We start from the raw sequence: 11,183 nt of genomic DNA, 5'->3' as shown, positions 1-11,183 counted from the left end.
AGCTTGAGCCTGAGGCCCACATTGGGCTCTGTGCTGACAGCATGGAACCTGCTTGGAATTCTCTCTCTCTCTCTCTCTCTCTCTCTCTCTCTCTCCCTCTCTGTCCCTTTCCCCTGCTGGCGCATGAGCTCACTCTTGCTCTCTCTCTCTCTCTCTCTCAAAATAAATAAACATTAAAAAAAGAAAGAAAAAAAAACTCATCCTGGGGGGCACCCGGCTGGCTCAGTTAGTAGAGCATGTGACTCTTGATCTCAGGGTTGTAAGTTTGAGCCCTATAATGGGTATAAAGTTTACTTAAAAAAAATATTTTAAAAAAGGTAAATAAAAGGGCTGCCTGGGTGGTTAAGTTGGTTAAGTGTCTGACTTTTTTTTTTTTTTTAATGTTTATTTATTTTCGGGGCACCTGGGTGGCTCAGTTGGTTAAGTGTACAACTTCGGTTCAGGTCATGGTCTCACAGTTCATGGGTTCGAGCCCCGCGTCGAACAGCTGACAGCTGTTCTGTGCTGACAGCTCGGAGCCTGGAGCCCCCTTCGGATTCTTTGTCAACCTCTCTCTCTGCCCCTCCCCTGCTCACGCTCTGTCTCCCTCTCTCTCTCAAAAATAAGTAAACATTAAAAAATAAATAAATAAATAAGTGTTTATTTTTTAGAGAGAGAGCGCACACACATGTGCATGCTCAAGAGCAGGGGAGGGGCAGAGAGAGAGGAGGACGGAGGATCCAAAGTGGGCTCCATGATGGAGCCCACTTTGGAGGGCTCAAACTCATGAATCAGGAGATCATGACCTGAGCTGATGTTGGTAAGCATCTGACTCTTGATTTTGGCTCAGCGTTCGTGAGAATGGTTCTTTCTCTCCCTCTTTCTGTCCCTTTCCTGCTCATGCTCTCTCTCTCAAAATAAATAAAAACGCTTTTAAAAAAGCAAAGCAAAGAAAAATCCATCCTAAAATTCATATGAAGTCTCAAAGGACACTGAATAACCAAAATAATCTTGACAAAGAACAAAGTTGGAGTCTCACACTTCCTGATTTCAAAGTTACTACAAAGCTATAGTAATCAAAACAACATGTTACTGGCGTAAAGACAGACATGTAGGCCGATGGATTAGAATGGAAAGCCTACAAATAACCCCTTGTGTGTGTGGTCAGATGATCTTCAACAAGAGTGCCAAGACCATGCAATGGGGAAAGGACTGGATTTTCAACAAATGGTGTTGGGAAAACTGGATATCCACATGCAAAAGAATGAAGTTGGACCCTTACCTCACACCATATGCATAAATTAACTCAAAAAGGATCAAAGACCTAAACATGAGAAGTAAAACTATAAAACTCTTTTTTTTTTTAATTTTAATGTGTATTTACTTTTTGAGAGAGAGACAGAGACAGAGTGCAAGCAAGAGTGGGGCAGAGAGAGGGAGACACAGAATCCAAAGCAGGCTCCAGGCTCTGAGCTGTCGGCACAGAACCCGATGGGGGGCTCGAACCCACGAACCCTGAGATCATGACCGGAGCTGAAGTTAGACACTTAACCAACTGAGCCGCCCAGGCACCCAAAACTACTATAAAACTCGTAAAACAAACATAGCAGAGAAGGTTCATGACATTGGATTTGGTAGTGATTTCTTGGACATGACAGGACACAAAAGGAGAAATAGATAAATCAGATTACATCACAATTAAAATCTGTGCACTAAAGGAAACAATTAACAGAATGAAAAGGCACCTCACAGAGTGGAATAAAATATTTAGAGATCAGAGATCTGATATGGGGTTAATAACCAGGGAACAGAAATAACTTCTACAATTCAACGGTGGGACAACAAACAACCGGTTAAAAAATGGGCAAAGGACTTGAATAGACAGTTCTCCAAAGACGATTTTTGTTCCTTATTGAAATTGAAGTATAGACACACAACGTAACAATATTACATTAGTTTCAGGTGTACGACATAGTGATTCAGTGGCTCCGTACATGATGTCATGCTCACCACAAGTGTAGCTGTCACCCGTCCCCACACAGCACTGCTACAATACCACTGACAGTATTCCCTGTGCTGTATCTTCCCTCCCGTGACCAACTCATCCTGTAAGTGGAAGCCCGTACCTCCCGCTCCCCTTCACCCTTTAAAGATGATCTATAAGTGGCTAATAAGCAAAGAAAAAGTTGATCAACGTAAGTAGTCCCTGGGGAAATGGCACCATGAGATAGCACTTCACAGTCATTAGAATGGCTACAATTAGAAGAAGAAGACAGGGGCGCCTGGGGGGGCTCAGTCAGTTAATCGTCCAGCTCTTGATTTCAGCTCAGGTCATGATCTCAAGGTTCATGAGTTCAAGTCCCACGTCGGGCTCTGCGCTGACGGTGCCTTCTTGGGATTCTCTCTGATTCTCTCTCTCTCTGCCCCTCCCCTGCCCCTGCTCACACTTGTTCTTTCTCTCTCTCTTTCTCTCTCTCAAAATAAGTAAACTTAAAATAAAAAAGAAAATTACCAAAAAAAAAAAAAAAAGAGGAAGACAAAAATCAGAAAATAACAAATGTTGGCAAGGATGTACAGAAACTAGAGTCTTCGTGTCCTGTTGGTGGGAATGTAAAACGGTGAATTATCATATGATTGAGCAGTTGCACTTTTGGCTGAATACCTAAAAGAGGTGAAGCAGGGTTTCAAAGAGATGTTCGGACGCTGTTCACAGTAGCATTGTTCCCAATAGCCGAAAGGTGGAAGCATCCAGTGTCTACCAACGGATGAACGGATACACAGAAGGCGGTATAAACATACGATGGAATATTATTCAGCCTTAAAAGGAAGGCAACGTGGGCATCTGCTACAATATAGGCGAACCTTCAGGACATTATGCTAAGTGAAATGAACCAGATACCAAGGGACAAATACCGTATGATTCCACTTAGATGACGTGCCCAGAGTTGTCAAATTCATAAAGACAGAAAGTAGGATGGTAGTTGTCAGCAGCTGGGGGGGGGGGGGGGGGAGAAAATGAGGAGTTAGTGTTTAATGCATACAGAGTTTCAATTTGGGAGATGAAGAAAGTTCTAGAGAAGGATGGTGGCAATGGATGCACAATAAGGAGAATGTACCTAAGGTCCCCGAAGTACACACCTAGAAATGATTAAGATGGTAAATTTTGTTATGTGTATTTTACCACAATTTTTTGAAGTTTATTTAGGAGAGGGAGAGAGAGAGAGCCTGAGCAGGGGAGGGATAGAGAGAGAGAAAGAGAGAGAGAGAGAGAATCCCCAGCCAACTTGGGGCTCGAACCTATGAACCATGAGATCACGACCTGAGTGGAAACTAAGAGCCGGATGCTTAACCGATTGAGCCACCCAGGTACCCCTACCACAATTAAACAGACAAACAAACAAAAAAATCCTTTGGGGATTCCCAGCTGGCTCGGTCGATAAGCATGTGACTCTTGAGCTCAGCGTCCTGAGCTCAGTCTCCACATTGGGTGTGGAGCCTGCTGAAAAGTAAACAACTAAGGAAGTCCATCTGTCCTTCGGTGTCCCTGCCACTGGAAATTTCTCACTGGAATTCATGCCAGGCTGTGGCTCCTGCCATCTTGTTTTGTGCCCCCACCCACTTCATTTCATTTCTCTGACCTTCCCTGCCTTCTCTCTCCTTGGGGTCCCTTTTCCCTAAGCTCCCGTTATGACGCTGGTAAAGCCGTTGAGTCCCTCATGTATTTATTTAACCACGTCCCTTCAACCATGTCCCGGGCACCGCCCTCCCCTTCCTCGACCAAAGCGGCTCATCAAGATGTTTTCCTAAACAAAACTGTTCTCACCCTGCTAAATGCATCGAAAACATGCCATCTGCTGTATACGCTGGTCTCCTGAGAAATTGAGGAGTCCAAGCCCGCAGCTGAGACTCAGAGCTCCTCGCCACCAGCTGCCAGGCTGAAGCTAGACCCCGGGGTCCCAGGAGTGAATTTGTCAGCGTAAAGGCCGCCTTGGGCAGCCTCTCGGCAGCCTGCCGACAGCCCCTTCCCGCGCCACTCCGTCTGCCTGGGCACCACGTAGATCAAGCCTCAGATGTGCGGGCCCGAGGAGAAAACGGAGGATGGCAGCGAGGACCGCTCGCCAAGCCGAGGTATGGTGACCTCAGTGGAACGGAGGTGCTTGGGGTCCAGAGCCACCGGGAGACAGGAGGGGTTGGAGGACTGGATGTTGAGAAACTTTGCCTCTGCACAGAAACCCTGCGTGTGTGTGTGTGTGTGTGTGTGTGCGCGCGCGCGCGTGCGTGTACGCGTAGGTGCACGTGTGTGATGCGTCTAGGGAGGCCTCAGAGCTGGGGAAGATGAAAGGCAAGGCCAGGAGCTCTTACTGTGGGTGAATAAGAATGACAAGGCAGGCGGGGAAACAGACGATGCTTTCTAGGCATAGATCTGCGTGCAGAGCCCGGAGAGGGCACAGCCAGGAGCCTTCCGGACAAAAACTGCCACCAGATAAGCACTTCCCGTGTGCCAGGCACTCGATGCTGATAGTCGTTAGTTACTCTTCCTACATGCCAGCACCCTCTAGTAAACACGACAGTGCCAGCCACATACGTAATTGTGAATATTCTAGGAGCTGCGCTGTATTTTATTTGCTTATTAAAATACAGAATATTTATTAAAATATAGATATTAACAAACAGAATGGTGCCTGGGTGCTCAGTTGGTCGAGTGGCCGACTCTTGATTTCGGCTCAGGTCACGATCCCAGAGTGGTGGGATTCAGCCCCACCTCGGGCTCCGTGCTAAGCACTGAGCATGGAACCTGCTTGAGATCCTGTCTCTCTCTCTCTCTCTCTCTCTCTCTCTCTGCTCCCCCCCACACACACCACACACACTCGTGTATGCTCTCTCCCAAATTAATGATGGAGGGGGAGGAGGAGGAGGAGGAGAAGAGAAAGAAGAAGAAGGAAGTAAGATACCAACAAACACAAGTGCATTACATGTATACCTAATGTAACATGGGAGATAGTCCAGGGAGAAATGAGTAACTCCTGCATTTTAAAAAGTAAAAAAAAATAGGGCCACCTGGGTGGCTCAGTCGGTTGAGCGTCTGACTTTTGACTTCGGTTCAGGTCATGATCTCGGGGTTTGTGAGTTCAAGCCCCGCGTCGGGCTCTGTGCTGACAGTGCAGAGCCTGCTTGGGATTTTCTGTCGCAAAATAAATAAATAAAATAAAAACCTATTAAGTAAAGTAAAAAATATACATATGTAGTGAAATTAATTATAAAATATATTCTATTTAACCTAACAGATGCAAATTTTTATTTCAACATGTAACCCATATAATTATTGGTGAGATACTTTACATTCTTCCATATTAAGACTTCACAATCTGCCGTGAATTTACACTTAATGCACACCTCAGTTTGGATGAGCCACATTTCAGATGCACTCTAGGTACATGTGCCTGATGGCAATTCTATTAGAGTAGTTTAGACACATTAATTCTAAATGTAAGCACTTTAGGGGAGCCTGGGTGGTTCAGTCAGTTGAGTGTCCGACCTCAGCTCAGGTCATGAACTCACGGTCTGTGAGTTCCAGCCCCGCGTCGGGCTCTCTGCCCTCAGCACAGAACCCGCTTCCGATCTTCTGTCCCCCTCTCTCTGCCCCTCCCCCACTTGTTCTCTCTCTCTCTCCCTCAAATATAAACATTGAAGAAAAAGGACTGAAAACAATGTTGCACTGTATGTTAACTAGAATTTGAATAAAAATTTAAAAAATAAGGTAAGTATAAGCACTTTAGATATATTAATTCAATATGCTTTTGGGTTTTTTTAAATGTTTATTTTGAGAGAGAGAGAGAGAGAGAGAGAGAGAGAGCTTGTTTGCCCATGCTTCAGCAGGGGAGGGCAGAGAGAGAGAGAGAGAGAGAGAGAGAGAGAGAGAGAGAATCCCAAGCAGGGTCAGCACAACACGGGACTCAAACCCACAAACTGTAAGATCATGACCCGAGCTGAAATCAAGAGTCAGACGCCTAGCCGACTGAGCCCCACCCCCCCCCGGGCACCCCATAACCATGCTTTTGGTATCCCCATTTCACAGATGAGAAAACTTAAACACGGAAAGAAAACGTCTGAGCTGGGGTCTGAACCACCGAGCTTAGCCAAGCGTGGGTCCGGAATCTGGTCTCCTAACCACCACTCCATGCTGCCACCACTATAGGGCTCCGCTCCCTTGAAAAAGTCCACCTGCTATAGCTATCCTCTGTTTGACACAAGAGAAACTGAAGGTAAGAGAAGCTAAAAAGAACTTGCCCGGTAGATGGTCCCGCTGGGATTTGAACCCACGTGGAGTGAAAACTGGGTGGCCATCTCATACTTCAGTGAGTGCCAGGAAGGGCTGCGCACGGCGACCTGCATCCCACACTCAAGGTTAGGTCCACTTTGAAGAGTTCAAAGGAACAATGACCCCAAAGCTCGAACTGGGAGGGGAAAGAGGTGTTTGCACCATCTTCTACAACCAGCATCTTATTTTATTTATTTATTATTTTTTTTAAGTAGACTCTATGCCCAACGTGAGGCTTGAACTCACAACCCTGAGATCAAGAGTTGTGTGCTCTACCGGCTGAGCCAGCCCGGAGCCTCTATAGTCTCTGAAACAACACATCGTAATTCATTTCAGCAGTCCCAAAGCAAGGACAATGTTTCACTATTATAAATAGCCCTGCAATGACCATTCTTGCAAATTATTGTTTCCAGTAATTCAATGTACAGCCAAGAAGTTTTCATTCTCTGCCACTTTATTGTCTGGTGTTCAAAGAGTATAGGAGAGGGGCACCTGGGTGGCTCAGTCGGTTGAGCGTCTGACTTTGGCTCAGGTCATGATCTCGCGGTTCGTGAGTTCCAGCCCCATGTCGGCTCTGTGTTGACAGCTCAGAGCCTGGAGCCTGCTTCGGATTCTGTGTCTCCCTCTCTCTCTGCCCCTTCCCTGCTCCTTCTCTCTCTCTCTCTCAATAAATAAATAAACATTAAAAAAAAAAAAACAGAGTGTAGGAGAGAGCGGGCAAATACCCCCAAGCCTGACCCCAACTGCAGAGAAGAGTCCCTGAACGGGTCCCCCTAAACCCTGGTGCTTTAGGTTCATATGTTCACTTTCTTGTCATACGGGCCAAGTTCATCTGCACCCAACACTCGGTTCCACCTATCTTTCTGCCCTCTGATGAGCCTCTGCTCAGGAAGAAACAGTTCTGAGGCCACACCAATTGGTTGGGGCTGACCCTCCTGGGCACGATTATGCAACAAGGTTTTTTTTTTTTTTAAGTTTATTTATCTATCTGGAGAGAGAGAAGAGAGCACAGGAGGGATAGAGGGAGAGAGAGAGAGAATCCCAAGCAGCCTCAGCACTGTCAGCACAGAGCCCGATGAGGGGCTTGAACTCAAACCCTGAGGTCACGACCCGAGCCTAAACCAAGAGTCAGGTGCCCAACCGACTGAGCCACCCAGTCGCCCCAACAAGATGCTTCAGCTCCTCCGTCTGGCCTCTGCTCTCAGCAAAGTCCTGTTTATTGCCCCGTGGAGTCTTCACCCTTCTGCTTCGTGGAAATGTTTGTGCAGGTTCCTGGCTTCTTCCCAGGTTATATCTGTCCTTTTACCTTCCGTTCGGTCTTCTCTCTTACTGGGGGCGTCGTGTTTGCCCTGCACGAGTCCTACCGACACAGTCCCATAAATTAATTTTTTACGTTTTCAACTGGAGCAGAGGTTTTTAATTTAGGGTCCACAAATGTTGGGAGTGGCGAGGACACAAAGCCCCGAAGGAGCGTGCGAAATCTATGCGTGTGCATCCTTGCAGGGAGAGGTTGCTTATTTTCATTCCGTTTGCAAAAGGGCCAGGGACCCGCCTAGAGCACGTGCTGGGCATGCATGGCCCCCCGATTGGACACTGCACTGTCTGCTCCCTCGCAGACGCTTCTGGCCAAGAACCACCCCTTCTGACTCCTCCCCTCGTTCTTCCCTCGTGTAAGCGGTGGCTGGTGGCAGCTTAGGGCAGAGAGGCCTGGCCTTGGCTCCTATCCTCTGCTCACCCCCTGCCCCACAGGCTGGCGCTCAAGTTCTAGCTGCAAAGAGCAGGGGAGGGGGGTTACAAATTCCTTCCCGAACCCCTGGGTTTCTCGCGGCCAGCAAAAAGTTTCAGTGTGAAAACTTGAAATACCAAGAGCTTGGGGCGCCTGGGTGGCGCAGTCGGTTAAGCGTCCGACTTCAGCCAGGTCACGATCTCGCGGTCCGGGAGTTCGAGCCCCGCGTCGGGCTCTGGGCTGATGGCTCGGAGCCTGGAGCCTGTTTCTGATTCTGGGTCTCCCTCTCTCGCTGCCCCTCCCCCGTTCATGCTCTGTCTCTCTCTGTCCCAAAAATAAATAAAAACATTGAGAAAAAAAAAAAAAGAAATACCAAGAGCTTGTATCTGCTTGCCTGTGTCTTTTTAATTATATGGTGTTTTAGTTTGCCAGGCTGCCTAACAAAGAACCGTAGATTGGGTGGTTTAAACAGCAGGCATTTATTTCCTTACAGTTCTGGGCTCTGGAAGTCCAAGATCAAGGTGTCCACAGGGTCCTTCTTAGCTTGCACATGGTTGTCTTCTTTCTGGGTGTCTGTGTGTCCTAATCTCCTCTTATAAGGACATCAGACATACTGGATTAGCACAGACCCTAATGTCCTCAGGTTAATCGAATCACCTCTTTAAAAACCCCGTCTCCACATACAGTCACATTGAGGTATTGGGGGTTAGAATTTCCACATATGAATTTTGGGGGCACACAGTTTATCCCATAACACATATGTTAACATTTTTGTGATTATAAAAGTAACACACAAGGGGCACCTGGGTGGCTCAGGCTGTTGAGCGACCGACTTGAGCTCGGGTCACGATCTCGCGGTTTGTGGGTTCAAGCCCCGCGTCGGGCTCTGTGCTGATGGCTCAGAGCCTGGAGTCTGCCTCGGATTCTATGTCTCCCTCTCTCTCTGCCCCTCTGCTCTTCATGCTCTGTCTCTCTCTTTCTCTCAAAAATAAATAAACGTTAAAAAAATTTTAATAACACGTTTCCTGTAGAAAATGTAGAAACTTCAGAAATGGAGAAATTAATGGAAGAATCTCTGTAAAAATCATTCTCTTTGTCTAAGTGTGTACAGTAAAAAAAAAAAAAAGTGAAAACTTTCCTCTCTTTCCACAGTTCCATTGCCTCCTCCCCAAAGAACAGCTGTCATGAAGTTTCATAATAATAGGGTCATGTCCATTCAAACCTTTTCTGTGCTTGCACAAGCTGCTTCCGGGAACGTCCTTGTCCCCACACCCCTCTACCTGTTCATGCTGGCTTCCTAGGGAGCACACCTCTTGTGCTGTGAATTAAGTCCTTGTGCACCTTCGCACTGACTCAATTGTTTTCTTGAAGGCTCCACAAAATGTGAACAATTAGAGCTCAGATTTAAGAGGAAATTCTAGGGTAGGCTTAGTCGGTTAAGCGTCTGACTTCGGCTCAGGTCACGATCTCGCGGTCCGTGAGTTCGAGCCCCGCGTCGGGCTCTGTGCTGACAGCTGTGTGCTGACTTCCGATTCTGTGTCTCCCCCTCTCTCTGCCCCTCCCCCACTTGCACTCTGTCTCTCTCTCAGAAATAAATAGACATTAAAAAAATTTTTTTTAAATAAGGAAATTCTATAGTGATGTATTTAATGCCATTTTGTTACTTGTTTTATGGTTGTTTTTGCAGTTCTCCGTTTCTCTCTTCTTTTGCTCTCTTCTCGCACCCTTAGTTGTGTTAGGAAATTCTAAAAAGGAGGCGCTGTTAAGTAAACGAGACCCGTCAGAGTGGCTTCTGACACGTTAACCAGGCTTGAGCGTAGGCAATGGGGCAGAAAGTTATTTTTCTCACTTCATCTTCTTACTTAGTTGGATTTTCTACATCTTCTCTAATGAGCTTATATTACTTTTTAGAACGGGAGAAATAAAGAACTGTAATAGAACACTGCCAAAGGGGACGATCAAAAGGAACCTCGAGCTCCTTTCAGAGCCAGAGGAGGAAAGAAAGAGGGAGCCAGCTGCCACAGGAGCCGAGGGAGGGACGCTGGCGGGGGCCACAGGGGAAGACGGAAGCGCTCCGGGTCGCTGGCCCTGTGCCTCTCGGACGTGGCAGAGAAGAGTGCACGCGTGACAGGGAGAAGCCAGCTCTGAGCCCGTGCAAGGTGGCTTGCGAGTGTGCAAATGAGCTCCTGGCTACTTAAAATAAAGTCCTTTGGTCTGGACCAATTATATCCCAGCTGCTGAGAAGTAGATGCCGAGTCACTGCCCGTGGTCTTTGGAAACTTGCGGTGGAAACAAGCTGGAAGGTGGACGAGGGTCAAAAGGCCATTCTCGTTTCTTTGAAGGGGAAGGACGTGGAGACTTCAGACATTGGGCCAGAGAGCTGAACACGGATAAAGGCGTGGGGGGGGGGGGGGGGATATGGACGCCCTGGAAAGAAAGTGATGACTCCTGGGAGTCAGAATGGGTTCACCAGCTCCAGATGAGGGTCGGCTGTGACCCTGGAGTCGAGATGGGGAAATATGGAGCAGCCGTTAGCACAGTTAGGTCAGATGGTAGCAGACTGAGTTACCGTGACCACAAAACCAGGGGATCAGTGCCAAACGGGAGGCAGGTCTGTAGGTCTGTGTGGAAAGTTTCTGTCCTGTTCAAGGTTCCTTATCAATCGCTAAGGATTAGGGATGAAGTGGAAAGCAAGAAAAATATACGCCTGCCCTCATGGAGTTGATACTCTAGTGTCATCTATTCATTCATTAAAGCAAGTTTATTTCTATCTTAAAGGGAAAAAACTTATTCCTTGGACCCGATCGAGAGAGGAGTAGCTCTTGTCACCGTCCATTAGTGGTTTTGATGACCTTGTTGGCCCACAGGTAGGGCACTCGGTCACTGCGGGGCTCCCTGCTGGGTGTCTCCCCAGCAGCCATTTCTCACCTCTTCCTTTCTTTATTTTATTTTGTTGTTAGTTTATTTTATTGTTTCATTATTTTTTTAATGTTTATTTATTTTTGAGACAGAGAGATAGAGTGTGAGCAGGGGAGAGGAAGAGACAGAGGGAGACAGAGCCTCCCGAGCAGGATCCGCACTGTTAGCGCGGAGCCCTGCGCAGGGCTGGGACTCACGATTTGTGAGATCCTGACCTGAGCCAAAACCCAGAGTTGGACG

At 47.3% G+C, this 11,183-nt stretch overlaps 1 long non-coding RNA gene across 1 annotated transcript; it reads left to right on the top strand.

Annotated features, from left to right (window-relative positions):
• The first annotated feature begins 3,336 nt into the window (after positions 1-3,336).
• On the top strand, positions 3,337-10,397 carry LOC125167384 (uncharacterized). Its single transcript, XR_007152775.1, has 3 exons — positions 3,337-4,107; positions 6,056-6,242; positions 9,936-10,397. It is a non-coding gene; the product is annotated as an uncharacterized LOC125167384 (long non-coding RNA).
• Positions 10,398-11,183: the final 786 nt, after the last annotated feature.

The sequence above is a fragment of the Prionailurus viverrinus genome, chromosome B3, assembly GCF_022837055.1.
Source record: "Prionailurus viverrinus isolate Anna chromosome B3, UM_Priviv_1.0, whole genome shotgun sequence".
Taxonomy (NCBI): domain Eukaryota; kingdom Metazoa; phylum Chordata; class Mammalia; order Carnivora; family Felidae; genus Prionailurus; species Prionailurus viverrinus.
The sequence above is the reverse complement of the archived record's forward strand: the minus strand, read 5'-3'. Positions and strand labels throughout refer to the sequence as shown.